The following is an 8,911-nucleotide window of genomic DNA, read 5'->3' as shown; positions in this document are numbered from 1 at the left end:
ATGCCTTATATTCACTTGGCTTCTCTGTGCTAATGCAGGATTGCCATTGTCTGTGCCTTATTTTGTGCAATGAATATACATGCTAAAGGCTCTCGGGGTACAGTGGAGTTCTCTGGAGAGGAGAGCAGATGCAACCGCAGATACTCCATCTTCAGGAAACCCATTACTAGCATTTGAGAATACATCAAATATATTATCATCCCTGTTATATAATGAGAAAACTGAGGCTCCTTTACAACGAGGAAGCTGAGATTTGGAGGAACTAAGTAATTTGCTCAAAGTTGAGCGGCTATTAAGAAAAAGAATGAAGACTGGAACCACCATGGGGCTTGGAATCCCAGAATTTCCAGGTAAAGGAATGAGCCAGCAGCAGAGACCATGAAAGGGCCCCAGTTTTCTGATTCTTGGTGGGCAGATAATTTGCCTGGGCGAGAAGGAAGAGCAAGAACAGTTAAAGGGAGTGAAAACAGCTTGCTAGGTCTTAGTTTCCTGATACAGAAAATAGAAATGGAAATCCCTCTACTACACACAGTTTCAAATATTTTATAAAGGATTATTTTTAAAAAAAGAAAAAGAATTGGATTATGTACTCTATGAACCTCTAGGGCCTATGTGTTCATTTAACTCTTATCATAAAATAAAAAGTTAAACTGGATGTTTGCTTATATTACTGAATAGAAGTGAGCTCAACATACTTTTATTGTTGGTTTATTTCCTATAGAACTGCGTGATAAGTCAGTGTTATTTGTTATGCCCCCAAACCTTGAATGTGATGAAAGACTGGTTTTAACTTGGATAGGAAAGGTGCTGGAACCAAGAAGTAAGCTATAAATAAAACTAAGACAGTTGTTTTGCTTTTTTTAAAACTTGAATTAGGGGCTAGATTTCAAATTGCATCTCCTTTTATCTAAACAGGATCACTTTCTGTAAGCAAGCATCTCTCTGGGTTAGTTTATGATCCCCTCAAGGCCAACATATGCCTTTGCCTGTCTTTTCAGAGAAATGTGGGTACCTCACAAATGAAAATACTATTACATTATTGAGAACATTGAGTAGAGAGATCAAATGACAGGGTAAAACACTATTAGAAAAAACAAAGGGAGGCAGAGAAAAAAAACTCAGAACTAGAGAGAGAAAGAACTACAATTCCACTGTTCCTAATCTTTATGGAGCCCTTGGAAATTAAAATGCTAAGGACTATATTCAAATGAAGTCCAGATTAAGTTAAATGGAGAATTCCAGGCTTTCAACGCCAGTCAGCTTGCTTCTGCTTCAGAGGGCTTTCATTTTGACATACCTTGTTCTCTGCTGGTTTGCTTCTCAATTTAATTTTCTGTCATCTTCAGTGAAGACATAACTAAAAGGAGGAACTTTTCCAGCCTCCATGACCAAGATCTAAATGGCCATTAGCTATTGCTGGGAGCTTGGGGCAGGCTGCAGGAGCCAAGGAGCTAAGCATCTCCCTGAGAAGAAAGGAATTCCAAGGCCAAATTTTGCCCTGAAAAGATGCTGTTTTAATTATCCTCACAATATAGTTACTCACATCAGAGAAATCTGTCACTGCTGGTCAATCATGGCTATGTTATGTTAGAAGAGTTATGTAAGGTAAGGCTTTTTGAATGGAAGAATTTTAGAAATACGTACAAACTCTTTCAATCTCCAAACACTCAAAAACTAAACCTTACATTTCTAAATAATCATAGGTCAAACAGGAAGTCTCAACAGAAACAAACAGAAATACAAAGAACACAGAGAATTTCAATGACACAAAAGTAGGTTCTTCAAGAAAATCTATTGAATTGATAAACCTCTAGCAAGACTGAGAAAGGAAAAAACAGAGAGGACACAAATTCTAATATTTGGAATGAAACAGGAGATATCACTACAGACCCTGCAGATATCAAAAGGAAGATAAGAGAACATTATGGACAACTCTACACACATAATTTGACAACTTAGAGGAAATACAGCAGTTTCTCAAAAAGCACAAACTACCACATCTCACCTAATAGGCAATAGATAATATGAAAAACTGGACAGCCTTATAAATTTTAAGGAAATTTATTTTGCAATTTTAAAGCTCTCCAGAAAGAAATCTCCAGGGTCAGATGGTTTCATTGGAGAATCTTCCAAATATTTAATGAAGAATTAACACTAATTCTACACAAACCCTTCCTGAAAATAGAAGAGAAAGGAATGCTTCCCAATATATTTTATGAAGCTAGTATTGTCCTGATACCAAAACCAAAGACAGCACAATAAAAACAAAGCTACAGACTAATATCCCTCACGAATACGGATGTAAAACTTTTAAACAAAATATAAGCAACTAGAATTCAACTTTAATAAAAAGAATTATACACCAATACCAGGTGGGATTTATTCTAGATATGCAAGAGTGGTTCAAAATTTGAAAATCAATCAATGTAATCCACAGGTTAAAGAAGAAAAAAATCACAGGGTCATATCAATTGATGCAGAAAAATCATTATGCAAAATCTAACACCCATTCAGATACTAACTCTCAGAAACATAGAAATAGAGAGGAACTTCTTCTACTTGATAAAGAGCATCCACAAAAAGCTTACAGCTAACATTATACTTAATGATGAAAGGCTGGATACTCTCCCCTAAGACTGGGGACAGGCAAGGGTGAGCACTCTCACCACTCATTCAACACAATACTAGAAGTCCTAGCCAGTACAGTAAGTCAAGTAAAGGAAATAAAAGGCATGTAGGTGGAAAGGGAGGAAAACTGTTCTATTTGCAGATTACATGATTGCCTACATAGAAAATCCCAAGGAATCTGCAAAAAAAACAAAACAAAAACTTTCTAGAAATAATAAGAGAGTTTAGCAAAGCCACATGATACAAGATCAACATACAAAAATCAATTGTATTTCTATATATTGGCAATTATTAACAAAATATTAGCAGTCACCAATTAGCAATTAGGATAGATAACTGAAATTTAAGATACAATACCATTAGTGATAGCTCCAGATAAAAATGAAATACTTAGGTGTAAATCTAACAAACATATATAGCACTTGTACGCAGAAAACTCCAAAACTGATGAAAGACATGATATGTCTTGTATGGATAGGGACTGGAAGACTCACCATAGTAAATATTTCAATTCTCCCCAAACTGACATACTCAATTCCTATCAAATTCCTATCAAAACCCCAGCAAAATTTTTGTATATATAAATAGATTTTTCTAAAATTTACAAAAAGAAACAAAAAGAACTGGAATAGCTAAAATAATTTTGAGAAAGAATATAATGGGAGAATCTACCTGATATCAAGACTTACAGTTTGAAAAATATATGCTATAGTATATTGCTTGGCAAATAGATAGCTACAGTAGTCAAGGCTGTTTTTGGTGCCAAGGATAGACATTTAAATCAACGAACCCAGAGGTAGACTCACAAATATACCCAACTTTTTGACAAAGGTGTAAAAGCAATTCAATGGAGGAATTGTCAACAAATGATAGTGGAGCAATTGGGCATCCACTGGAAACAAACAAACAAACAAACAAAAAAACATTAAAAAAAGACCAACTTTGACCCAAGTCTCATCCCTTAAACAAAAATTAACTCAAAATGCATCACTGGTGGGCAACCGGGCTTGCTGTGGCACAGCTGCCTCGGAGTCAGAATGTCACACCCAGGCTATCCCCACACCAGCTACCCACCTTTCCATGGATATCCTCCTGCAATTCCTCCAGGCCAAGGATTTGGAGCCCCACCAGGTGGAGCCAGCTTTTCAAGCTATCCACAACCACCATCGCAGTCCTATGGTAGTGGCCCACCACAGGTCCCCATACCAGGTGGCTTTCCAAGGGCAGATGCCTTCTCAGTATCCTGGAAAATGGGCTCCTTACCCTAATCAGCTTTCTGCAATGACTCAGGGCGCTCAAGGAACAATCCGACCAGCTGCTAACTCGGACGCCTTGAAAGATGCAGAAATTCTCTGCAAAGCAATGAAGGGTTTCGGGACAGATGAGCAGGCAATTCTAGCTGTTGTAGCCAACTGTTCCAACAATCAAAGGCAAAAAATTAAAACAGTGTTTAAGACCATGTATGGCAAGGATTTAATCAAAGACCTCAAATCAGAGTTAAGTGGAATTATGGAAGAACTGATCCTTGCTCTGTTTATCCCATCTACATATTATGATGCCTGGGGTTTACGGAATGCAGTGAAGGGGCAGGAACTCAAGAACCTGTCTTGATTGAAATTTTGTGCTCAAGAACAAACGAGGAAATCCAAGAAATTGTCAAGTGTTATCAATCAGCATTTGGATGAGGCCTCGAAAAGGACATTCGGCCAGATATATCAGGGCATTTTGAATGTTTACCTGTATCCCTGTGCCAGGGAAACTGTGATAAGAACCAGAATGTGAACCATCAAATGGCTCAGGAAGATGCTCAGCATCTCTATCGGTCTGGTGAGGGGAGGCTTGGGATGGACGAATCTTCCTTTAATATGATTCTTTCCACAAGAAGCTTTCCTCAGCCGAGAGCTACTATGGAGGCTTATTCCAGGATGGCTAATTGAGATTTGTTCAAGCAGTGTTAGCCGCGAGTTTTCCGGAGAGGTTGAAAGTGGTTTGAAGGCCATCTCGCAGTGTGCCCTAAACCACCCGCCTTCTTTGCTGAGAGACTGTACTATTCTATGAATGGCGGTGGCACAGATGACTCCACCCTGGGCAGGACTGTGGTCACTCGCAGTGAGATTGATCTCGTACAAATAAAACAAATGTTCAGTCAGATGCATCAGAGGACCCTGGGCTCAATGATTGCGAGTGATACCAATGGAGATTACCAAAGGCTTCCTATGGCCATCGTAGGCCAGTAGAAGGGATTTTTAAAAAAACAAATGGAGCTGTTCATGGCTTATTCTTCAAAAGCAGTGACTGATCTGCATGCAGCAAAATCAACCATCATCTAACCAAAAAAGCTTCTTACTAAGGACTATGTTAGGGAGTGTGCTCAGTTTGCACATGTCGTTATTGCCTTAATTCTAATGTTATTTTTTTCTCTACATACAACCAATGTAAAGCCACATCACAATGATGTAGTAATAGTGCAATGTTTGTAAAGCATAAGTCTCACTGCTCTTTTACTTAATCAGGATGTCAAATTGAACAAAAATCACACCAATATCTAATTCTGTGTAATAATATTGAATTAAAGGAAAAAAGGTCACTGAAAGCTCTGCCTTGCATAGTCCTACTCAGTCTGTTGGACAGCATAGTTAGTAACATGCCAAAACTATTATTTTTTTAAAAAAATTCAACTCTTTTGACCTAGGGGAACAATTTGCATCTTATTTTGCACAAATTCGTATTCTATATTCTTAAATACTTAACTTTCAATGTAGAAAATAGATTAGTGTTACCTGTAGCAACTTTTAAAAAGGGGATTAAATGTTTATATGCATAAAATATGTGGCCTACTTTTATGCCTATCAAAACTCTCTAAATGTCTTTATTAGCCCTTGATTTTTTTAAATGTATATTTTTAAATATATATTTTAAGTATTTTTAAACTCCAAAATGAGTCACAATTTAATCACACTCTGGGGAAGTGAAGCTTGATACATAATAGGTGCTCAGTTAGTAACAAAGTGACTGAGTATTAAGGCATCTCCCTGGGAGAATTGAATGCTGCTCTTTGGAGGAGCAGTCTAGAAGACCAGTTAGTGGCAGGTACAGCAAGGGGATTTCTAAACCCATTGGTTTATCCTCAATACCAAGCAATTATTTATTGAGTATTTGGAGCATTACCCAGGGTGGTTAGGGGAAATACAAAGGAAGCAGGTTTGTAATCTAGTGGGGATTCTAAATAAAAATTAGGATACAACGTTAGATTATGAATTCTGCCAAGGATAGGAATCTTATCTACTGTAGCACAGGGCTTTCTGGCACAAAGCAGATACTTAATAATTAAGATATGGTGAATGCTTGTACTAAAAATTGAAGGGAAGATTAGTAAATATCAATTGTAATAGGGTAAATATTTGTTTTATGTAAATACTAAGGTGTTTGTAAAGTGGTATAAGAAACAACCTTGTCCTTAGGGAGAGAGACCTTTGTACAACTGTAGTACAAGGCAAAAACAAGATAAATGAGTAGAAGGAAAATGGGCTAAGGGAGATGTAATTAATTTTTAAAAATATTTTTAAACAACTTGATTAAGTTATTAATTTTTAAAAACTTTCATTGAAAAAGTTAAGCTTTGATCTGTGTTTTGAAAAAGTAAGTAAATCAAGGGATTGGTAAAGACGAGAAGGGTGTAGAATATTAAGGGAAAAGGAAAGATGATCATTACGTTTCTTTAAACTTTTTTTAATTTTTAATTTTTTTAACTTAAAAATTTTTTTTAAATTAAGATACTCATAAAAACCATAAAATTCACCCTTTAAAAAGTACATAATTCAGTGGTTTTTAGTTTATTCACAAAGCTGTGCACCACTGTCAAATCCTATAACATTTTTATCCCCCTAAAAGAAAACCCGGTACCCATTAGCAGTCGATTCCCATTTCTCCATGTCCTCGGGCCCTGGCAACTACAAATCTGTGTCATAGCTCCATGGATTTGCCTATTCTGAACTTTTCATATGACTGGAATCATACAATACTTGGCCCTTGGTATCTGACTTCTTTCAGTTAGCATAACGTTAGCAAGTTTCATCCATGCCATTGCATGAATCGTTACTTCATTCCTTTTATTTTATTGTAAACTTCACATAACATAAAATTCACCATTTTAACCATTTTAAAGTGTAACATTTCAGTGGCATTTAGTACGCTCAAAATGTTGTGTCACCATCACCAGTATTCAGTTCCAGAACATTTTCATCACCCTAAAAGGAAACCCTCTGCTTTTTAAGAATGTAATCCCCATTCCCACTTTCCCTCAGCCCTTGACAACTGCTAATTGTGTTGTCTCTACAGGTTTGCCTGTTCTGTATATTTTGTACAAGTGGAATCATGCAATATGTGGTCTTTTGTATCTGACTTAATTCACTTACCAAGTGTTTTCTAGGTTCATCCGTGCTGTAACATACATCCGCACTTCATTCCTTTTTATGACTGAATAATATTCCATTGTATGGTTATACCAAATTTTGCTTATCCGTTCATCAATTAATGGATATCTGGATTGTTTCCCCTTTTTAGCTATTGTGAATAATGCCACTATGTATATTTGTGCACAAAATTTTGCGTGGGCATATTTTTAGTTCTCTATGGAATATAAACGTAGGAGTGGAATTCCTGAATCATACAGTAATTCTATGTTTAACATTTCAAGCAACTGCCAAAGTGACTGCACCATTTTACAATGCCACAACAATTTTTCGTATCCTCATCAGCACTTATTATTGTCTGTCTTTGATTAGAGCTACCCTAGTGAACATGAAACAGCATCTGATTGTGGTGCTGATTTGCATGTCCCTAATGACTATTGAAATTGAGCATCTTTTCATGTGCTTATTGTCCATTTTCATATTTTCTTTGGATAAATGTATATTTAAATGCTTTTCCATTTTTTATTGTTATTTGTTGAGTTGTAAGAGTATATTATATATTCCGGATACTAGACCATTATAAGCTATGTGGTTTATAAATAATTTCTCCCATTCTATAGGTTGTTTTTCACTTTCTTGATAGTGTCTTTTGACATGTAAAAGTTTTTATTTTGACGAAGTCCAATTTATCCATTATTTCCTTGGTTCCTTGTGCTTTTGTTGCTGCATCTAAGAAAGAATGGCCTAAACTAAGCTCATGAAGATTTAGGCCTGTTTTCTTCTCCTTTTTTTTTTTAATGCAATTTTATTGAGATATATTCATATACCAGATACTCATCCAAACTGTCATAGTATTACCATATAGTTCTACATTCATCACCACAACTTTTAACATTTTCATTAATCCAAAAATAAATAAATAAATAAACAAGAACACCTAAAACATCAAAAAAAATGCATCACTGACTTAAGTACAAAATGTAAAACTATAACTTTTGAAAAAACTTTGAAGAAAATCTTCAAAGATTTCTTAGACTTGATACCAAAAGTACAACCCACAAAAGGGACAATCGGTAAGTTGGACCTCATCAAAATTAAATACTTCTGCTCTATAAAAAGCCCTGTTAAGAAGATGAAAAGACAAACTACAGACTGGGATAAAATATTTGCAAACCACAGATTTGACAAAGGACTAGTATCTAGAATACATAAATAACTTTCAAAACTCAACAATAATAAAATAAACAATCCAATGAGAAAATGGACAAAAGACGTGAACAGACATTTAACAGAAGAGGATATGCATATGACAAACACACAAAAAAGATGTTTAACATCATTAGCCATTAGGGAAAAGCAAATTAAAAACATGAGATATCACTGCATACTTATTGGAATGGCTAAAAGAAAAAATAGTGACCTCACCAAATGCTGGGGAAGATGCAGAGAAGCTAGATGCTTCATACAGTACTGGTGGGAATGGAAAATGTTACTGTGGCTCTGAAAAATATTTCAGAAGTTTCATAAGAAACTAAACATGCCATTATCACACGACCCAGCAGTTGTATTCCTGAGCATTGACCCCTGAAAAATGAAAACTTATATTTTACACAAAACCTGTACACAAATGTTCATAACAGTTTTATTTGCAATATCCCCAAACTGGAAACAACCTAAATGTCCTTCAACAGGTAATGATTAACAAACTGTGATATACTAGAATACTACTTACCAAAGAAAGGAATGAACCACTGATATATGCAACGACTTGGATGAGCTACGTTCATCCAAAAGGATTATGTTGAATGAAAAAGTCAATCCCCAAAAATTATGTAATGAATGGTTCCATTTATATAACATTCTTGAAATGA

At 35.7% G+C, this 8,911-nt stretch overlaps 1 pseudogene; it reads left to right on the top strand.

Moving 5' to 3' along the window:
- The first annotated feature begins 3,665 nt into the window (after window positions 1–3,665).
- LOC119505441 lies at window positions 3,666–4,865 on the top strand (annotated as a pseudogene).
- Window positions 4,866–8,911: the final 4,046 nt, after the last annotated feature.

This window comes from Choloepus didactylus, chromosome 10, assembly GCF_015220235.1.
Source record: "Choloepus didactylus isolate mChoDid1 chromosome 10, mChoDid1.pri, whole genome shotgun sequence".
NCBI classification, from domain to species: Eukaryota; Metazoa; Chordata; class Mammalia; order Pilosa; family Megalonychidae; genus Choloepus; species Choloepus didactylus.
Note: the sequence above shows the minus strand (reverse complement) of the source record. Positions and strands in the feature narration are given on the sequence as shown.